Source organism: Pseudopipra pipra, chromosome W (assembly GCF_036250125.1).
Source record: "Pseudopipra pipra isolate bDixPip1 chromosome W, bDixPip1.hap1, whole genome shotgun sequence".
Classification (NCBI taxonomy): Eukaryota; Metazoa; Chordata; class Aves; order Passeriformes; family Pipridae; genus Pseudopipra; species Pseudopipra pipra.
This window is the reverse complement of record NC_087580.1, coordinates 40,083,079-40,107,478: the sequence shown is the minus strand read 5'-3', so window position 1 is coordinate 40,107,478 and position 24,400 is coordinate 40,083,079. Positions and strand designations below refer to the sequence as shown.

The 24,400-nt window shown below is 50.0% G+C and overlaps 1 protein-coding gene across 1 annotated transcript in view; it reads left to right on the top strand.

Annotated features, from left to right (window-relative positions):
• The window catches only part of LOC135405248 (zinc finger protein 271-like), a 774,083-nt gene that overhangs the window by 490,391 nt on the left and 259,292 nt on the right, over positions 1 to 24,400 (top strand). The gene's annotated exons all lie outside the window — the stretch shown is intronic.

Sequence of the window (24,400 nt, the reverse complement as noted above, 5' to 3'; positions counted from 1 at the left end):
CATCACATCCTCTTCTGTGACCCCACATCCTCTTCTGTGACACCACATCCTCTACGGTGACATCACACCCTTCTCTTTCACATCACATCCTCCTCTGTGACATCACATCCTCCTCTGTGACTTCACTGCTCCCTGTGCCATCACGTGCTCCTTTGTGACATCACATCCACTTCTGTGACATCGCATGTCTCCTATAACATCACATTGTCCTCTGTGACATCACATTTTCCTCTATGATATCACAGCTCTTCTGAGACATCACATCGTCCTCTGGCATGTCTCCTATGACATCACATCCCCGTCTGTGACATGACACCCCTCCTGTGACATCACATCCTCCTCTGTGACATCTCAGCTCCCCTTTGACATCACAGTTCTCCTGTGAGATCACATCCCGCTCTGTCACATCGCATCCTCTTCTGTGACATCGCATCGTCCTCTGTGACATCACAGCTCCCTGTGATATCAAATCCTTCTCTGTGACATCAGATGCTCCTCTGTGACATCACATCCTCCCCATGATGTCATAACCTTCTCTGGGACATCACAGCTCCCCTGTGATATCACATCCTCTTCTGTGACATCACATTCTCCCCTGTGACATCACATCCTCCCCTGTGACATCAGATCCTCCTCTGTGACATCACGTGCTCCCCTGTGACATCACATTCTCCTCTGGGACATCACATCCTCCTCTGTGACCTCACATGCCTCTTGTGACATCAGATCCTACTCTGTGAGGTCACATCCTCCTCTGTGACATCACATCCTCCTCTGTGACATCGCATGTCTCCTATGACATTATATTCTCCTCTGTGACATCACATCGTCCTCTGTGACATCACATCCTCCCCTGTGACATCACATCCTCCCCTGTGATAGCACATCGCCCTCGGTGACATCGCGTGTCTCTCCTGTGTGACATCACCGCTCTCCCATGACGTCAGATCCTCCGCTCTGGCATCACATGCTTCCTGTGATATCAGATCCCCCTCTGTGACATCACATCCTCCCCTGTGACATCAGAGCTCTACTGTGACATCACAGCTCTCCTGTGGCATCACATCCTCCTCTGTGACATCACAGCTCTCCTATGACATCACAGCTCTCCTCTGACATCACAGCTCTCCTATGAAATCACACCTCCTCTGTGACATCACAGCTCCCCGGCGACATCACATCCTCTTCTGTGACATCGCATGTCTCCTATGACATCACATCCTCCTTTGTGATGTCACAGCTCTCGTATGAGATCACATCCTCCTCTGTGACATCACAGTTCCCCTACGACATCACATCCTCCTCTGTGAATTCACAGCTCTCCTATGATATCACAGCTCTCTTGTGACATCACATCCTCCTCTGTGACATTACATCCTCGTCTGTGAATCGCATGTCACCTATGATATCATATCCTCCCCTGTGACATCACATCCTCTTCTGTGACCCCACATCCTCTTCTGTGACACCACATCCTCTACGGTGACATCACACCCTTCTCTTTCACATCACATCCTCCTCTGTGACATCACAGCTCTCCTATGACATCACATCCTCCTCTGTGGCATTGCATGTCTCCTATGACATCACATCGTCCTCTGTGACATCACATTTTCCTCTATGATATCACAGCTCTTCTGAGACATCACATCGTCCTCTGTGATATGGCATGTCTCCTATGACATCACATCCCCGTCTGTAACATCACACCTCTCCTGTGACATCACATCCTCCTCTGTGACATCACAGCTCTCCTTTGACATCACAGTTCTCCTGTGAGATCACATCCTTCTCTGTCACATCGCATCCTCTTCTGTGACATCGCATCGTCCTCTGTGACATCACAGCTCCCTGTGATATCAAATCCTTCTCTGTGACATCAGATGCTCCTCTGTGACATCACATCCTCCCCATGATGTCATAACCGTCTCTGGGACATCACGGCTCCCCTGTGATATCACATCCTCTTCTGTGACATCACATTGTCCTCATTGACATCACATCTTTCCCAGTGACATCAGATCCTCATCTGTGACATCACAGCTCTCCTTTGACATCACAGTTCTCCTGTGAGATCACATCCCTCTCTGTCACATCGCATCCTCTTCTGTGACATCACATTCTCCCCTGTGACATCACATCCTCCCCTGTGGCATCACACCCTCATCTGTGACATCACGTCCCCCTCTGTGTCATCGCATGCCTCCTGTGACATCACAGCTCTCCTGTGACATCACATCATCCTCTGTGACATCACAGCTCTCCTATGACATCACAGCTCTCCTGTGACATCACATCCTCCTCTGTGACATCACAGCTCCCCTGTGACATCACATCCTCCTCTGTGGCATTGCATGTCTCCTATGACATCACATCCTCCTCTGTGAATTCACAGCTCTCCTGTGACATCACATCCTCCATGTGACATCCCATCCTCCTCTGTGACATCGCATGACTCCATTCACCACATCCTCCTCTGTGACATCACATCCTCCCCTTTGAAATAACATCCTCCTCTGTGACATCGCATGTCTCCTATGACATTACATTCTCCTCTGTGACATCACATCGTCCTCTGTGACATCGCATGTCTCCTGCGACATCACATCCTTCTCTGACATCACAGTTCCCTGTGACATCACATCCTCCCCTGTGACATCACTACCTCCACTATGACATCGCATCCTCCTCTGTGACATCACAGCTCCCCTCTGACATCACATCCTCCTCTGTGACTTCACTGCTCCCTGTGCCATCACGTGCTCCTTTGTGACATCACATCCACTTCTGTGACATCGCATGTCTCCTATAACATCACATCGCCCTCTGTGACATCACATTTTACTCTATGATATCACAGCTCTTCTGAGACATCACATCGTCCTCTGTGATATGGCATGTCTCCTATGACATCACATCCCCGTCTGTAAGATCACACCTCTCCTGTGACATCACATCCTCCTCTGTGACATCTCAGCTCCCCTTTGACATCACAGTTCTCCTGTGAGATCACATCCCGCTCTGTCACATCGCATCCTCTTCTGTGACATCGCATCGTCCTCTGTGACATCACAGCTCCCTGTGATATCAAATCCTTCTCTGTGACATCAGATGCTCCTCTGTGACATCACATCCTCCCCATGATGTCATAACCTTCTCTGGGACATCACAGCTCCCCTGTGATATCACATCCTCTTCTGTGACATCACATTCTCCCCTGTGACATCACATCCTCCCCTGTGACATCAGATCCTCCTCTGTGACATCACATCCTCCCCTGTGACATCACATTCTCCTCTGGGACATCACATCCTCCTCTGTGACCTCACATGCCTCTTGTGACATCAGATCCTACTCTGTGAGGTCACATCCTCCCCTGTGACATCACATCCTCCTCTGTGACATCAAATCCTCTTCTGTGACTTCACATCCTCCCCTGTGACATCACATCCTCCTCTGTGACATCACATCGTCCTCTGTGACATCACATCCTCCCCTGTGACATCACATCCTCCCCTGTGATAGCACATCGCCCTCGGTGACATCGCGTGCCTCTCCTGTGTGACATCACCGCTCTCCCATGACGTCAGATCCTCCGCTCTGGCATCACATGCTTCCTGTGATATCAGATCCCCCTCTGTGACATCACATCCTCCCCTGTGACATCAGAGCTCTACTGTGACATCACAGCTCTCCTGTGGCATCACATCCTCCTCTGTGACATCACAGCTCTCCTATGACATCACCGCTCTCCTCTGACATCACAGCTCTCCTATGAAATCACACCTCCTCTGTGACATCACAGCTCCCCGGCGACATCACATCCTCTTCTGTGACATCGCATGTCTCCTATGACATCACATCCTCCTTTGTGATGTCACAGCTCTCGTATGAGATCACATCCTCCTCTGTGACATCACAGTTCCCCTACGACATCACATCCTCCTCTGTGAATTCACAGCTCTCCTATGATATCACAGCTCTCTTGTGACATCACATCCTCCTCTGTGACATTACATCCTCGTCTGTGAATCGCATGTCACCTATGATATCATATCCTCCCCTGTGACATCACATCCTCTTCTGTGACCCCACATCCTCTTCTGTGACACCACATCCTCTACGGTGACATCACACCCTTCTCTTTCACATCACATCCTCCTCTGTGACATCACATCCTCCTCTGTGACTTCACTGCTCCCTGTGCCATCACGTGCTCCTTTGTGACATCACATCCACTTCTGTGACATCGCATGTCTCCTATAACATCACATTGTCCTCTGTGACATCACATTTTCCTCTATGATATCACAGCTCTTCTGAGACATCACATCGTCCTCTGGCATGTCTCCTATGACATCACATCCCCGTCTGTGACATGACACCCCTCCTGTGACATCACATCCTCCTCTGTGACATCTCAGCTCCCCTTTGACATCACAGTTCTCCTGTGAGATCACATCCCGCTCTGTCACATCGCATCCTCTTCTGTGACATCGCATCGTCCTCTGTGACATCACAGCTCCCTGTGATATCAAATCCTTCTCTGTGACATCAGATGCTCCTCTGTGACATCACATCCTCCCCATGATGTCATAACCTTCTCTGGGACATCACAGCTCCCCTGTGATATCACATCCTCTTCTGTGACATCACATTCTCCCCTGTGACATCACATCCTCCCCTGTGACATCAGATCCTCCTCTGTGACATCACGTGCTCCCCTGTGACATCACATTCTCCTCTGGGACATCACATCCTCCTCTGTGACCTCACATGCCTCTTGTGACATCAGATCCTACTCTGTGAGGTCACATCCTCCTCTGTGACATCACATCCTCCCCTGTGACATCACATCCTCCTCTGTGACATCGCATGTCTCCTATGACATTATATTCTCCTCTGTGACATCACATCGTCCTCTGTGACATCACATCCTCCCCTGTGACATCACATCCTCCCCTGTGATAGCACATCGCCCTCGGTGACATCGCGTGTCTCTCCTGTGTGACATCACCGCTCTCCCATGACGTCAGATCCTCCGCTCTGGCATCACATGCTTCCTGTGATATCAGATCCCCCTCTGTGACATCACATCCTCCCCTGTGACATCAGAGCTCTACTGTGACATCACAGCTCTCCTGTGGCATCACATCCTCCTCTGTGACATCACAGCTCTCCTATGACATCACAGCTCTCCTCTGACATCACAGTTCTCCTATGAAATCACACCTCCTCTGTGACATCACAGCTCCCCGGCGACATCACATCCTCTTCTGTGACATCGCATGTCTCCTATGACATCACATCCTCCTTTGTGATGTCACAGCTCTCGTATGAGATCACATCCTCCTCTGTGACATCACAGTTCCCCTACGACATCACATCCTCCTCTGTGAATTCACAGCTCTCTTATGATATCACAGCTCTCTTGTGACATCACATCCTCCTCTGTGACATTACATCCTCGTCTGTGAATCGCATGTCACCTATGATATCATATCCTCCCCTGTGACATCACATCCTCTTCTGTGACCCCACATCCTCTTCTGTGACACCACATCCTCTACGGTGACATCACACCCTTCTCTTTCACATCACATCCTCCTCTGTGACATCACATCCTCCTCTGTGACTTCACTGCTCCCTGTGCCATCACGTGCTCCTTTGTGACATCACATCCACTTCTGTGACATCGCATGTCTCCTATAACATCACATTGTCCTCTGTGACATCACATTTTCCTCTATGATATCACAGCTCTTCTGAGACATCACATCGTCCTCTGGCATGTCTCCTATGACATCACATCCCCGTCTGTGACATGACACCCCTCCTGTGACATCACATCCTCCTCTGTGACATCTCAGCTCCCCTTTGACATCACAGTTCTCCTGTGAGATCACATCCCGCTCTGTCACATCGCATCCTCTTCTGTGACATCGCATCGTCCTCTGTGACATCACAGCTCCCTGTGATATCAAATCCTTCTCTGTGACATCAGATGCTCCTCTGTGACATCACATCCTCCCCATGATGTCATAACCTTCTCTGGGACATCACAGCTCCCCTGTGATATCACATCCTCTTCTGTGACATCACATTCTCCCCTGTGACATCACATCCTCCCCTGTGACATCAGATCCTCCTCTGTGACATCACGTGCTCCCCTGTGACATCACATTCTCCTCTGGGACATCACATCCTCCTCTGTGACCTCACATGCCTCTTGTGACATCAGATCCTACTCTGTGAGGTCACATCCTCCTCTGTGACATCACATCCTCCCCTGTGACATCACATCCTCCTCTGTGACATCGCATGTCTCCTATGACATTATATTCTCCTCTGTGACATCACATCGTCCTCTGTGACATCACATCCTCCCCTGTGACATCACATCCTCCCCTGTGATAGCACATCGCCCTCGGTGACATCGCGTGTCTCTCCTGTGTGACATCACCGCTCTCCCATGACGTCAGATCCTCCGCTCTGGCATCACATGCTTCCTGTGATATCAGATCCCCCTCTGTGACATCACATCCTCCCCTGTGACATCAGAGCTCTACTGTGACATCACAGCTCTCCTGTGGCATCACATCCTCCTCTGTGACATCACAGCTCTCCTATGACATCACCGCTCTCCTCTGACATCACAGCTCTCCTATGAAATCACACCTCCTCTGTGACATCACAGCTCCCCGGCGACATCACATCCTCTTCTGTGACATCGCATGTCTCCTATGACATCACATCCTCCTTTGTGATGTCACAGCTCTCGTATGAGATCACATCCTCCTCTGTGACATCACAGTTCCCCTACGACATCACATCCTCCTCTGTGAATTCACAGCTCTCCTATGATATCACAGCTCTCTTGTGACATCACATCCTCCTCTGTGACATTACATCCTCGTCTGTGAATCGCATGTCACCTATGATATCATATCCTCCCCTGTGACATCACATCCTCTTCTGTGACCCCACATCCTCTTCTGTGACACCACATCCTCTACGGTGACATCACACCCTTCTCTTTCACATCACATCCTCCTCTGTGACATCACAGCTCTCCTATGACATCACATCCTCCTCTGTGGCATTGCATGTCTCCTATGACATCACATCGTCCTCTGTGACATCACATTTTCCTCTATGATATCACAGCTCTTCTGAGACATCACATCGTCCTCTGTGATATGGCATGTCTCCTATGACATCACATCCCCGTCTGTAACATCACACCTCTCCTGTGACATCACATCCTCCTCTGTGACATCACAGCTCTCCTTTGACATCACAGTTCTCCTGTGAGATCACATCCTTCTCTGTCACATCGCATCCTCTTCTGTGACATCGCATCGTCCTCTGTGACATCACAGCTCCCTGTGATATCAAATCCTTCTCTGTGACATCAGATGCTCCTCTGTGACATCACATCCTCCCCATGATGTCATAACCGTCTCTGGGACATCACGGCTCCCCTGTGATATCACATCCTCTTCTGTGACATCACATTGTCCTCATTGACATCACATCTTTCCCAGTGACATCAGATCCTCATCTGTGACATCACAGCTCTCCTTTGACATCACAGTTCTCCTGTGAGATCACATCCCTCTCTGTCACATCGCATCCTCTTCTGTGACATCACATTCTCCCCTGTGACATCACATCCTCCCCTGTGGCATCACACCCTCATCTGTGACATCACGTCCCCCTCTGTGTCATCGCATGCCTCCTGTGACATCACAGCTCTCCTGTGACATCACATCATCCTCTGTGACATCACAGCTCTCCTATGACATCACAGCTCTCCTGTGACATCACATCCTCCTCTGTGACATCACAGCTCCCCTGTGACATCACATCCTCCTCTGTGGCATTGCATGTCTCCTATGACATCACATCCTCCTCTGTGAATTCACAGCTCTCCTGTGACATCACATCCTCCATGTGACATCCCATCCTCCTCTGTGACATCGCATGACTCCATTCACCACATCCTCCTCTGTGACATCACATCCTCCCCTTTGAAATAACATCCTCCTCTGTGACATCGCATGTCTCCTATGACATTACATTCTCCTCTGTGACATCACATCGTCCTCTGTGACATCGCATGTCTCCTGCGACATCACATCCTTCTCTGACATCACAGTTCCCTGTGACATCACATCCTCCCCTGTGACATCACTACCTCCACTATGACATCGCATCCTCCTCTGTGACATCACAGCTCCCCTCTGACATCACATCCTCCTCTGTGACTTCACTGCTCCCTGTGCCATCACGTGCTCCTTTGTGACATCACATCCACTTCTGTGACATCGCATGTCTCCTATAACATCACATCGCCCTCTGTGACATCACATTTTACTCTATGATATCACAGCTCTTCTGAGACATCACATCGTCCTCTGTGATATGGCATGTCTCCTATGACATCACATCCCCGTCTGTAAGATCACACCTCTCCTGTGACATCACATCCTCCTCTGTGACATCTCAGCTCCCCTTTGACATCACAGTTCTCCTGTGAGATCACATCCCGCTCTGTCACATCGCATCCTCTTCTGTGACATCGCATCGTCCTCTGTGACATCACAGCTCCCTGTGATATCAAATCCTTCTCTGTGACATCAGATGCTCCTCTGTGACATCACATCCTCCCCATGATGTCATAACCTTCTCTGGGACATCACAGCTCCCCTGTGATATCACATCCTCTTCTGTGACATCACATTCTCCCCTGTGACATCACATCCTCCCCTGTGACATCAGATCCTCCTCTGTGACATCACATCCTCCCCTGTGACATCACATTCTCCTCTGGGACATCACATCCTCCTCTGTGACCTCACATGCCTCTTGTGACATCAGATCCTACTCTGTGAGGTCACATCCTCCCCTGTGACATCACATCCTCCTCTGTGACATCAAATCCTCTTCTGTGACTTCACATCCTCCCCTGTGACATCACATCCTCCTCTGTGACATCACATCGTCCTCTGTGACATCACATCCTCCCCTGTGACATCACATCCTCCCCTGTGATAGCACATCGCCCTCGGTGACATCGCGTGCCTCTCCTGTGTGACATCACCGCTCTCCCATGACGTCAGATCCTCCGCTCTGGCATCACATGCTTCCTGTGATATCAGATCCCCCTCTGTGACATCACATCCTCCCCTGTGACATCAGAGCTCTACTGTGACATCACAGCTCTCCTGTGGCATCACATCCTCCTCTGTGACATCACAGCTCTCCTATGACATCACCGCTCTCCTCTGACATCACAGCTCTCCTATGAAATCACACCTCCTCTGTGACATCACAGCTCCCCGGCGACATCACATCCTCTTCTGTGACATCGCATGTCTCCTATGACATCACATCCTCCTTTGTGATGTCACAGCTCTCGTATGAGATCACATCCTCCTCTGTGACATCACAGTTCCCCTACGACATCACATCCTCCTCTGTGAATTCACAGCTCTCCTATGATATCACAGCTCTCTTGTGACATCACATCCTCCTCTGTGACATTACATCCTCGTCTGTGAATCGCATGTCACCTATGATATCATATCCTCCCCTGTGACATCACATCCTCTTCTGTGACCCCACATCCTCTTCTGTGACACCACATCCTCTACGGTGACATCACACCCTTCTCTTTCACATCACATCCTCCTCTGTGACATCACATCCTCCTCTGTGACTTCACTGCTCCCTGTGCCATCACGTGCTCCTTTGTGACATCACATCCACTTCTGTGACATCGCATGTCTCCTATAACATCACATTGTCCTCTGTGACATCACATTTTCCTCTATGATATCACAGCTCTTCTGAGACATCACATCGTCCTCTGGCATGTCTCCTATGACATCACATCCCCGTCTGTGACATGACACCCCTCCTGTGACATCACATCCTCCTCTGTGACATCTCAGCTCCCCTTTGACATCACAGTTCTCCTGTGAGATCACATCCCGCTCTGTCACATCGCATCCTCTTCTGTGACATCGCATCGTCCTCTGTGACATCACAGCTCCCTGTGATATCAAATCCTTCTCTGTGACATCAGATGCTCCTCTGTGACATCACATCCTCCCCATGATGTCATAACCTTCTCTGGGACATCACAGCTCCCCTGTGATATCACATCCTCTTCTGTGACATCACATTCTCCCCTGTGACATCACATCCTCCCCTGTGACATCAGATCCTCCTCTGTGACATCACGTGCTCCCCTGTGACATCACATTCTCCTCTGGGACATCACATCCTCCTCTGTGACCTCACATGCCTCTTGTGACATCAGATCCTACTCTGTGAGGTCACATCCTCCTCTGTGACATCACATCCTCCCCTGTGACATCACATCCTCCTCTGTGACATCGCATGTCTCCTATGACATTATATTCTCCTCTGTGACATCACATCGTCCTCTGTGACATCACATCCTCCCCTGTGACATCACATCCTCCCCTGTGATAGCACATCGCCCTCGGTGACATCGCGTGTCTCTCCTGTGTGACATCACCGCTCTCCCATGACGTCAGATCCTCCGCTCTGGCATCACATGCTTCCTGTGATATCAGATCCCCCTCTGTGACATCACATCCTCCCCTGTGACATCAGAGCTCTACTGTGACATCACAGCTCTCCTGTGGCATCACATCCTCCTCTGTGACATCACAGCTCTCCTATGACATCACAGCTCTCCTCTGACATCACAGCTCTCCTATGAAATCACACCTCCTCTGTGACATCACAGCTCCCCGGCGACATCACATCCTCTTCTGTGACATCGCATGTCTCCTATGACATCACATCCTCCTTTGTGATGTCACAGCTCTCGTATGAGATCACATCCTCCTCTGTGACATCACAGTTCCCCTACGACATCACATCCTCCTCTGTGAATTCACAGCTCTCCTATGATATCACAGCTCTCTTGTGACATCACATCCTCCTCTGTGACATTACATCCTCGTCTGTGAATCGCATGTCACCTATGATATCATATCCTCCCCTGTGACATCACATCCTCTTCTGTGACCCCACATCCTCTTCTGTGACACCACATCCTCTACGGTGACATCACACCCTTCTCTTTCACATCACATCCTCCTCTGTGACATCACATCCTCCTCTGTGACTTCACTGCTCCCTGTGCCATCACGTGCTCCTTTGTGACATCACATCCACTTCTGTGACATCGCATGTCTCCTATAACATCACATTGTCCTCTGTGACATCACATTTTCCTCTATGATATCACAGCTCTTCTGAGACATCACATCGTCCTCTGGCATGTCTCCTATGACATCACATCCCCGTCTGTGACATGACACCCCTCCTGTGACATCACATCCTCCTCTGTGACATCTCAGCTCCCCTTTGACATCACAGTTCTCCTGTGAGATCACATCCCGCTCTGTCACATCGCATCCTCTTCTGTGACATCGCATCGTCCTCTGTGACATCACAGCTCCCTGTGATATCAAATCCTTCTCTGTGACATCAGATGCTCCTCTGTGACATCACATCCTCCCCATGATGTCATAACCTTCTCTGGGACATCACAGCTCCCCTGTGATATCACATCCTCTTCTGTGACATCACATTCTCCCCTGTGACATCACATCCTCCCCTGTGACATCAGATCCTCCTCTGTGACATCACGTGCTCCCCTGTGACATCACATTCTCCTCTGGGACATCACATCCTCCTCTGTGACCTCACATGCCTCTTGTGACATCAGATCCTACTCTGTGAGGTCACATCCTCCTCTGTGACATCACATCCTCCCCTGTGACATCACATCCTCCTCTGTGACATCGCATGTCTCCTATGACATTATATTCTCCTCTGTGACATCACATCGTCCTCTGTGACATCACATCCTCCCCTGTGACATCACATCCTCCCCTGTGATAGCACATCGCCCTCGGTGACATCGCGTGTCTCTCCTGTGTGACATCACCGCTCTCCCATGACGTCAGATCCTCCGCTCTGGCATCACATGCTTCCTGTGATATCAGATCCCCCTCTGTGACATCACATCCTCCCCTGTGACATCAGAGCTCTACTGTGACATCACAGCTCTCCTGTGGCATCACATCCTCCTCTGTGACATCACAGCTCTCCTATGACATCACAGCTCTCCTCTGACATCACAGTTCTCCTATGAAATCACACCTCCTCTGTGACATCACAGCTCCCCGGCGACATCACATCCTCTTCTGTGACATCGCATGTCTCCTATGACATCACATCCTCCTTTGTGATGTCACAGCTCTCGTATGAGATCACATCCTCCTCTGTGACATCACAGTTCCCCTACGACATCACATCCTCCTCTGTGAATTCACAGCTCTCTTATGATATCACAGCTCTCTTGTGACATCACATCCTCCTCTGTGACATTACATCCTCGTCTGTGAATCGCATGTCACCTATGATATCATATCCTCCCCTGTGACATCACATCCTCTTCTGTGACCCCACATCCTCTTCTGTGACACCACATCCTCTACGGTGACATCACACCCTTCTCTTTCACATCACATCCTCCTCTGTGACATCACATCCTCCTCTGTGACTTCACTGCTCCCTGTGCCATCACGTGCTCCTTTGTGACATCACATCCACTTCTGTGACATCGCATGTCTCCTATAACATCACATTGTCCTCTGTGACATCACATTTTCCTCTATGATATCACAGCTCTTCTGAGACATCACATCGTCCTCTGGCATGTCTCCTATGACATCACATCCCCGTCTGTGACATGACACCCCTCCTGTGACATCACATCCTCCTCTGTGACATCTCAGCTCCCCTTTGACATCACAGTTCTCCTGTGAGATCACATCCCGCTCTGTCACATCGCATCCTCTTCTGTGACATCGCATCGTCCTCTGTGACATCACAGCTCCCTGTGATATCAAATCCTTCTCTGTGACATCAGATGCTCCTCTGTGACATCACATCCTCCCCATGATGTCATAACCTTCTCTGGGACATCACAGCTCCCCTGTGATATCACATCCTCTTCTGTGACATCACATTCTCCCCTGTGACATCACATCCTCCCCTGTGACATCAGATCCTCCTCTGTGACATCACGTGCTCCCCTGTGACATCACATTCTCCTCTGGGACATCACATCCTCCTCTGTGACCTCACATGCCTCTTGTGACATCAGATCCTACTCTGTGAGGTCACATCCTCCTCTGTGACATCACATCCTCCCCTGTGACATCACATCCTCCTCTGTGACATCGCATGTCTCCTATGACATTATATTCTCCTCTGTGACATCACATCGTCCTCTGTGACATCACATCCTCCCCTGTGACATCACATCCTCCCCTGTGATAGCACATCGCCCTCGGTGACATCGCGTGTCTCTCCTGTGTGACATCACCGCTCTCCCATGACGTCAGATCCTCCGCTCTGGCATCACATGCTTCCTGTGATATCAGATCCCCCTCTGTGACATCACATCCTCCCCTGTGACATCAGAGCTCTACTGTGACATCACAGCTCTCCTGTGGCATCACATCCTCCTCTGTGACATCACAGCTCTCCTATGACATCACCGCTCTCCTCTGACATCACAGCTCTCCTATGAAATCACACCTCCTCTGTGACATCACAGCTCCCCGGCGACATCACATCCTCTTCTGTGACATCGCATGTCTCCTATGACATCACATCCTCCTTTGTGATGTCACAGCTCTCGTATGAGATCACATCCTCCTCTGTGACATCACAGTTCCCCTACGACATCACATCCTCCTCTGTGAATTCACAGCTCTCCTATGATATCACAGCTCTCTTGTGACATCACATCCTCCTCTGTGACATTACATCCTCGTCTGTGAATCGCATGTCACCTATGATATCATATCCTCCCCTGTGACATCACATCCTCTTCTGTGACCCCACATCCTCTTCTGTGACACCACATCCTCTACGGTGACATCACACCCTTCTCTTTCACATCACATCCTCCTCTGTGACATCACAGCTCTCCTATGACATCACATCCTCCTCTGTGGCATTGCATGTCTCCTATGACATCACATCGTCCTCTGTGACATCACATTTTCCTCTATGATATCACAGCTCTTCTGAGACATCACATCGTCCTCTGTGATATGGCATGTCTCCTATGACATCACATCCCCGTCTGTAACATCACACCTCTCCTGTGACATCACATCCTCCTCTGTGACATCACAGCTCTCCTTTGACATCACAGTTCTCCTGTGAGATCACATCCTTCTCTGTCACATCGCATCCTCTTCTGTGACATCGCATCGTCCTCTGTGACATCACAGCTCCCTGTGATATCAAATCCTTCTCTGTGACATCAGATGCTCCTCTGTGACATCACATCCTCCCCATGATGTCATAACCGTCTCTGGGACATCACGGCTCCCCTGTGATATCACATCCTCTTCTGTGACATCACATTGTCCTCATTGACATCACATCTTTCCCAGTGACATCAGATCCTCATCTGTGACATCACAGCTCTCCTTTGACATCACAGTTCTCCTGTGAGATCACATCCCTCTCTGTCACATCGCATCCTCTTCTGTGACATCACATTCTCCCCTGTGACATCACATCCTCCCCTGTGGCATCACACCCTCATCTGTGACATCACGTCCCCCTCTGTGTCATCGCATGCCTCCTGTGACATCTTCTCCTGTGACATCACATCATCCTCTGTGACATCACAGCTCTCCTATGACATCACAGCTCTCCTGTGACATCACATCCTCCTCTGTGACATCACAGCTCCCCTGTGACATCACATCCTCCTCTGTGGCATTGCATGTCTCCTATTTGGAGCATCACATCCTCCTCTGTGAATTCACAGCTCTCCTGTGACATCACATCCTCCATGTGACATCCATCCTCCTCTGTGACATCGCATGACTCCATTCACCACATCCTCCTCTGTGACATCACATCCTCCCCTTTGAAATAACATCCTCCTCTGTGACATCGCATGTCTCCTATGACATTACATTCTCCTCTGTGACATCACATCGTCCTCTGTGACATCGCATGTCTCCTGCGACATCACATCCTTCTCTGACATCACAGTTCCCTGTGACATCACATCCTCCCCTGTGACATCACTACCTCCACTATGACATCGCATCCTCCTCTGTGACATCACAGCTCCCCTCTGACATCACATCCTCCTCTGTGACTTCACTGCTCCCTGTGCCATCACGTGCTCCTTTGTGACATCACATCCACTTCTGTGACATCGCATGTCTCCTATAACATCACATCGCCCTCTGTGACATCACATTTTACTCTATGATATCACAGCTCTTCTGAGACATCACATCGTCCTCTGTGATATGGCATGTCTCCTATGACATCACATCCCCGTCTGTAAGATCACACCTCTCCTGTGACATCACATCCTCCTCTGTGACATCTCAGCTCCCCTTTGACATCACAGTTCTCCTGTGAGATCACATCCCGCTCTGTCACATCGCATCCTCTTCTGTGACATCGCATCGTCCTCTGTGACATCACAGCTCCCTGTGATATCAAATCCTTCTCTGTGACATCAGATGCTCCTCTGTGACATCACATCCTCCCCATGATGTCATAACCTTCTCTGGGACATCACAGCTCCCCTGTGATATCACATCCTCTTCTGTGACATCACATTCTCCCCTGTGACATCACATCCTCCCCTGTGACATCAGATCCTCCTCTGTGACATCACATCCTCCCCTGTGACATCACATTCTCCTCTGGGACATCACATCCTCCTCTGTGACCTCACATGCCTCTTGTGACATCAGATCCTACTCTGTGAGGTCACATCCTCCCCTGTGACATCACATCCTCCTCTGTGACATCAAATCCTCTTCTGTGACTTCACATCCTCCCCTGTGACATCACATCCTCCTCTGTGACATCACATCGTCCTCTGTGACATCACATCCTCCCCTGTGACATCACATCCTCCCCTGTGATAGCACATCGCCCTCGGTGACATCGCGTGCCTCTCCTGTGTGACATCACCGCTCTCCCATGACGTCAGATCCTCCGCTCTGGCATCACATGCTTCCTGTGATATCAGATCCCCCTCTGTGACATCACATCCTCCCCTGTGACATCAGAGCTCTACTGTGACATCACAGCTCTCCTGTGGCATCACATCCTCCTCTGTGACATCACAGCTCTCCTATGACATCACCGCTCTCCTCTGACATCACAGCTCTCCTATGAAATCACACCTCCTCTGTGACATCACAGCTCCCCGGCGACATCACATCCTCTTCTGTGACATCGCATGTCTCCTATGACATCACATCCTCCTTTGTGATGTCACAGCTCTCGTATGAGATCACATCCTCCTCTGTGACATCACAGTTCCCCTACGACATCACATCCTCCTCTGTGAATTCACAGCTCTCCTATGATATCACAGCTCTCTTGTGACATCACATCCTCCTCTGTGACATTACATCCTCGTCTGTGAATCGCATGTCACCTATGATATCATATCCTCCCCTGTGACATCACATCCTCTTCTGTGACCCCACATCCTCTTCTGTGACACCACATCCTCTACGGTGACATCACACCCTTCTCTTTCACATCACATCCTCCTCTGTGACATCACATCCTCCTCTGTGACTTCACTGCTCCCTGTGCCATCACGTGCTCCTTTGTGACATCACATCCACTTCTGTGACATCGCATGTCTCCTATAACATCACATTGTCCTCTGTGACATCACATTTTCCTCTATGATATCACAGCTCTTCTGAGACATCACATCGTCCTCTGGCATGTCTCCTATGACATCACATCCCCGTCTGTGACATGACACCCCTCCTGTGACATCACATCCTCCTCTGTGACATCTCAGCTCCCCTTTGACATCACAGTTCTCCTGTGAGATCACATCCCGCTCTGTCACATCGCATCCTCTTCTGTGACATCGCATCGTCCTCTGTGACATCACAGCTCCCTGTGATATCAAATCCTTCTCTGTGACATCAGATGCTCCTCTGTGACATCACATCCTCCCCATGATGTCATAACCTTCTCTGGGACATCACAGCTCCCCTGTGATATCACATCCTCTTCTGTGACATCACATTCTCCCCTGTGACATCACATCCTCCCCTGTGACATCAGATCCTCCTCTGTGACATCACATCCTCCCCTGTGACATCACATTCTCCTCTGGGACATCACATCCTCCTCTGTGACCTCACATGCCTCTTGTGACATCAGATCCTACTCTGTGAGGTCACATCCTCCTCTGTGACATCACATCCTCCCCTGTGACATCACATCCTCCTCTGTGACATCGCATGTCTCCTATGACATTATATTCTCCTCTGTGACATCACATCGTCCTCTGTGACATCACATCCTCCCCTGTGACATCACATCCTCCCCTGTGACATCACATCCTCCCCTGTGATAGCACATCGCCCTCGGTGACATCGCGTGCCTCTCCTGTGTGACATCACCGCTCTCCCATGACGTCAGATCCTCCGCTCTGGCATCACATGCTTCCTGTGATATCAGATCCCCCTCTGTGACATCACATCCTCCCCTGTGACATCAGAGCTCTACTGTGACATCACAGCTCTCCTGTGGCATCACATCCTCCTCTGTGACATCACAGCTCTCCTATGACATCACAGCTCTCCTCTGACATCACAGTTCTCCTATGAAATCACACCTCCTCTGTGACATCACAGCTCCCCGGCGACATCACATCCTCTTCTGTGACATCGCATGTCTCCTATGACATCACATCCTCCTTTGTGATGTCACAGCTCTCGTATGAGATCACATCCTCCTCTGTGACATCACAGTTCCCCTACGACATCACATCCTCCTCTGTGAATTCACAGCTCTCCTATGATATCACAGCTCTCTTGTGACATCACATCCTCCTCTGTGACATTACATCCTCGTCTGTGAATCGCATGTCACCTATGATATCATATCCTCCCCTGTGACATCACATCCTCTTCTGTGACCCCACATCCTCTTCTGTGACACCACATCCTCTACGGTGACATCACACCCTTCTCTTTCACATCACATCCTCCTCTGTGACATCACATCCTCCTCTGTGACTTCACTGCTCCCTGTGCCATCACGTGCTCCTTTGTGACATCACATCCACTTCTGTGACATCGCATGTCTCCTATAACATCACATTGTCCTCTGTGACATCACATTTTCCTCTATGATATCACAGCTCTTCTGAGACATCACATCGTCCTCTGGCATGTCTCCTATGACATCACATCCCCGTCTGTGACATGACACCCCTCCTGTGACATCACATCCTCCTCTGTGACATCTCAGCTCCCCTTTGACATCACAGTTCTCCTGTGAGATCACATCCCGCTCTGTCACATCGCATCCTCTTCTGTGACATCGCATCGTCCTCTGTGACATCACAGCTCCCTGTGATATCAAATCCTTCTCTGTGACATCAGATGCTCCTCTGTGACATCACATCCTCCCCATGATGTCATAACCTTCTCTGGGACATCACAGCTCCCCTGTGATATCACATCCTCTTCTGTGACATCACATTCTCCCCTGTGACATCACATCCTCCCCTGTGACATCAGATCCTCCTCTGTGACATCACATCCTCCCCTGTGACATCACATTCTCCTCTGGGACATCACATCCTCCTCTGTGACCTCACATGCCTCTTGTGACATCAGATCCTACTCTGTGAGGTCACATCCTCCTCTGTGACATCACATCCTCCCCTGTGACATCACATCCTCCTCTGTGACATCGCATGTCTCCTATGACATTATATTCTCCTCTGTGACATCACATCGTCCTCTGTGACATCACATCCTCCCCTGTGACATCACATCCTCCCCTGTGATAGCACATCGCCCTCGGTGACATCGCGAGTCTCTCCTGTGTGACATCACCGCTCTCCCATGACGTCAGATCCTCCGCTCTGGCATCACATGCTTCCTGTGATATCAGATCCCCCTCTGTGACATCACATCCTCCCCTGTGACATCAGAGCTCTACTGTGACATCACAGCTCTCCTGTGGCATCACATCCTCCTCTGTGACATCACAGCTCTCCTATGACATCACAGCTCTCCTCTGACATCACAGCTCTCCTGTGAGATCACATCCCTCTCTGTCACATCGCATCCTCTTCTGTGACATCACATTCTCCCCTGTGACATCACATCCTCCCCTGTGACATCACACCCTCATCTGTGACATCACGTCCCCCTCTGTGTCATCGCATGCCTCCTGTGACATCACAGCTCTCCTGTGACATCACATCATCCTCTGTGACATCACAGCTCTCCTATGACATCACAGCTCTCCTGTGACATCACATCCTCCTCTGTGACATCACAGCTCCCCTGTGACATCACATCCTCCTCTGTGGCATTGCATGTCTCCTATGACATCACATCCTCCTCTGTGAATTCACAGCTCTCCTGTGACATCACATCCTCCATGTGACATCCCATCCTCCTCTGTGACATCGCATGACTCCATTCACCACATCCTCCTCTGTGACATCACATCCTCCCCTTTGAAATAACATCCTCCTCTGTGACATCGCATGTCTCCTATGACATTACATTCTCCTCTGTGACATCACACCCTCTTCTGTGACATCGCATGTCTCCTGCGACATCACATCCTTCTCTGACATCACAGTTCCCTGTGACATCACATCCTCCCCTGTGACATCACTACCTCCACTATGACATCGCATCCTCCTCTGTGACATCACAGCTCCCCTCTGACATCACATCCTCCTCTGTGACTTCACTGCTCCCTGTGCCATCACGTGCTCCTTTGTGACATCACATCCACTTCTGTGACATCGCATGTCTCCTATAACATCACATCGCCCTCTGTGACATCACATTTTACTCTATGATATCACAGCTCTTCTGAGACATCACATCGTCCTCTGTGATATGGCATGTCTCCTATGACATCACATCCCCGTCTGTAAGATCACACCTCTCCTGTGACATCACATCCTCCTCTGTGACATCTCAGCTCCCCTTTGACATCACAGTTCTCCTGTGAGATCACATCCCGCTCTGTCACATCGCATCCTCTTCTGTGACATCGCATCGTCCTCTGTGACATCACAGCTCCCTGTGATATCAAATCCTTCTCTGTGACATCAGATGCTCCTCTGTGACATCACATCCTCCCCATGATGTCATAACCTTCTCTGGGACATCACAGCTCCCCTGTGATATCACATCCTCTTCTGTGACATCACATTCTCCCCTGTGACATCACATCCTCCCCTGTGACATCAGATCCTCCTCTGTGACATCACATCCTCCCCTGTGACATCACATTCTCCTCTGGGACATCACATCCTCCTCTGTGACCTCACATGCCTCTTGTGACATCAGATCCTACTCTGTGAGGTCACATCCTCCCGTGTGACATCACATCCTCCTCTGTGACATCACATCGTCCTCTGTGACATCACATCCTCCCCTGTGACATCACATCCTCCCCTGTGATAGCACATCGCCCTCGGTGACATCGCGTGTCTCTCCTGTGTGACATCACCGCTCTCCCATGACGTCAGATCCTCCGCTCTGGCATCACATGCTTCCTGTGATATCAGATCCCCCTCTGTGACATCACATCCTCCCCTGTGACATCAGAGCTCTACTGTGACATCACAGCTCTCCTGTGGCATCACATCCTCCTCTGTGACATCACAGCTCTCCTATGACATCACAGCTCTCCTCTGACATCACAGCTCTCCTATGAAATCACACCTCCTCTGTGACATCACAGCTCCCCGGCGACATCACATCCTCTTCTGTGACATCGCATGTCTCCTATGACATCACATCCTCCTTTGTGATGTCACAGCTCTCGTATGAGATCACATCCTCCTCTGTGACATCACAGTTCCCCTACGACATCACATCCTCCTCTGTGAATTCACAGCTCTCCTATGATATCACAGCTCTCTTGTGACATCACATCCTCCTCTGTGACATTACATCCTCGTCTGTGAATCGCATGTCACTTATGATATCATATCCTCCCCTGTGACATCACATCCTCTTCTGTGACCCCACATCCTCTTCTGTGACACCACATCCTCTACGGTGACATCACACCCTTCTCTTTCACATCACATCCTCCTCTGTGACATCACATCCTCCTCTGTGACTTCACTGCTCCCTGTGCCATCACGTGCTCCTTTGTGACATCACATCCACTTCTGTGACATCGCATGTCTCCTATAACATCACATTGTCCTCTGTGACATCACATTTTCCTCTATGATATCACAGCTCTTCTGAGACATCACATCGTCCTCTGGCATGTCTCCTATGACATCACATCCCCGTCTGTGACATGACACCCCTCCTGTGACATCACATCCTCCTCTGTGACATCTCAGCTCCCCTTTGACATCACAGTTCTCCTGTGAGATCACATCCCGCTCTGTCACATCGCATCCTCTTCTGTGACATCGCATCGTCCTCTGTGACATCACAGCTCCCTGTGATATCAAATCCTTCTCTGTGACATCAGATGCTCCTCTGTGACATCACATCCTCCCCATGATGTCATAACCTTCTCTGGGACATCACAGCTCCCCTGTGATATCACATCCTCTTCTGTGACATCACATTCTCCCCTGTGACATCACATCCTCCCCTGTGACATCAGATCCTCCTCTGTGACATCACGTGCTCCCCTGTGACATCACATTCTCCTCTGGGACATCACATCCTCCTCTGTGACCTCACATGCCTCTTGTGACATCAGATCCTACTCTGTGAGGTCACATCCTCCTCTGTGACATCACATCCTCCCCTGTGACATCACATCCTCCTCTGTGACATCGCATGTCTCCTATGACATTATATTCTCCTCTGTGACATCACATCGTCCTCTGTGACATCACATCCTCCCCTGTGACATCACATCCTCCCCTGTGATAGCACATCGCCCTCGGTGACATCGCGTGTCTCTCCTGTGTGACATCACCGCTCTCCCATGACGTCAGATCCTCCGCTCTGGCATCACATGCTTCCTGTGATATCAGATCCCCCTCTGTGACATCACATCCTCCCCTGTGACATCAGAGCTCTACTGTGACATCACAGCTCTCCTGTGGCATCACATCCTCCTCTGTGACATCACAGCTCTCCTATGACATCACAGCTCTCCTCTGACATCACAGCTCTCCTATGAAATCACACCTCCTCTGTGACATCACAGCTCCCCGGCGACATCACATCCTCTTCTGTGACATCGCATGTCTCCTATGACATCACATCCTCCTTTGTGATGTCACAGCTCTCGTATGAGATCACATCCTCCTCTGTGACATCACAGTTCCCCTACGACATCACATCCTCCTCTGTGAATTCACAGCTCTCCTATGATATCACAGCTCTCTTGTGACATCACATCCTCCTCTGTGACATTACATCCTCGTCTGTGAATCGCATGTCACCTATGATATCATATCCTCCCCTGTGACATCACATCCTCTTCTGTGACCCCACATCCTCTTCTGTGACACCACATCCTCTACGGTGACATCACACCCTTCTCTTTCACATCACATCCTCCTCTGTGACATCACAGCTCTCCTATGACATCACATCCTCCTCTGTGGCATTGCATGTCTCCTATGACATCACATCGTCCTCTGTGACATCACATTTTACTCTATGATATCACAGCTCTTCTGAGACATCACATCGTCCTCTGTGATATGGCATGTCTCCTATGACATCACATCCCCGTCTGTAACATCACACCTCTCCTGTGACATCACATCCTCCTCTGTGACATCACAGCTCTCCTTTGACATCACAGTTCTCCTGTGAGATCACATCCTTCTCTGTCACATCGCATCCTCTTCTGTGACATCGCATCGTCCTCTGTGACATCACAGCTCCCTGTGATATCAAATCCTTCTCTGTGACATCAGATGCTCCTCTGTGACATCACATCCTCCCCATGATGTCATAACCGTCTCTGGGACATCACGGCTCCCCTGTGATATCACATCCTCTTCTGTGACATCACATTGTCCTCATTGACATCACATCTTTCCCAGTGACATCAGATCCTCATCTGTGACATCACAGCTCTCCTTTGACATCACAGTTCTCCTGTGAGATCACATCCCTCTCTGTCACATCGCATCCTCTTCTGTGACATCACATTCTCCCCTGTGACATCACATCCTCCCCTGTGACATCACACCCTCATCTGTGACATCACGTCCCCCTCTGTGTCATCGCATGCCTCCTGTGACATCACAGCTCTCCTGTGACATCACATCATCCTCTGTGACATCACAGCTCTCCTATGACATCACAGCTCTCCTGTGACATCACATCCTCCTCTGTGACATCACAGCTCCCCTGTGACATCACATCCTCCTCTGTGGCATTGCATGTCTCCTATGACATCACATCCTCCTCTGTGAATTCACAGCTCTCCTGTGACATCACATCCTCCATGTGACATCCCATCCTCCTCTGTGACATCGCATGACTCCATTCACCACATCCTCCTCTGTGACATCACATCCTCCCCTTTGAAATAACATCCTCCTCTGTGACATCGCATGTCTCCTATGACATTACATTCTCCTCTGTGACATCACATCGTCCTCTGTGACATCGCATGTCTCCTGCGACATCACATCCTTCTCTGACATCACAGTTCCCTGTGACATCACATCCTCCCCTGTGACATCACTACCTCCACTATGACATCGCATCCTCCTCTGTGACATCACAGCTCCCCTCTGACATCACATCCTCCTCTGTGACTTCACTGCTCCCTGTGCCATCACGTGCTCCTTTGTGACATCACATCCACTTCTGTGACATCGCATGTCTCCTATAACATCACATCGCCCTCTGTGACATCACATTTTACTCTATGATATCACAGCTCTTCTGAGACATCACATCGTCCTCTGTGATATGGCATGTCTCCTATGACATCACATCCCCGTCTGTAAGATCACACCTCTCCTGTGACATCACATCCTCCTCTGTGACATCTCAGCTCCCCTTTGACATCACAGTTCTCCTGTGAGATCACATCCCGCTCTGTCACATCGCATCCTCTTCTGTGACATCGCATCGTCCTCTGTGACATCACAGCTCCCTGTGATATCAAATCCTTCTCTGTGACATCAGATGCTCCTCTGTGACATCACATCCTCCCCATGATGTCATAACCTTCTCTGGGACATCACAGCTCCCCTGTGATATCACATCCTCTTCTGTGACATCACATTCTCCCCTGTGACATCACATCCTCCCCT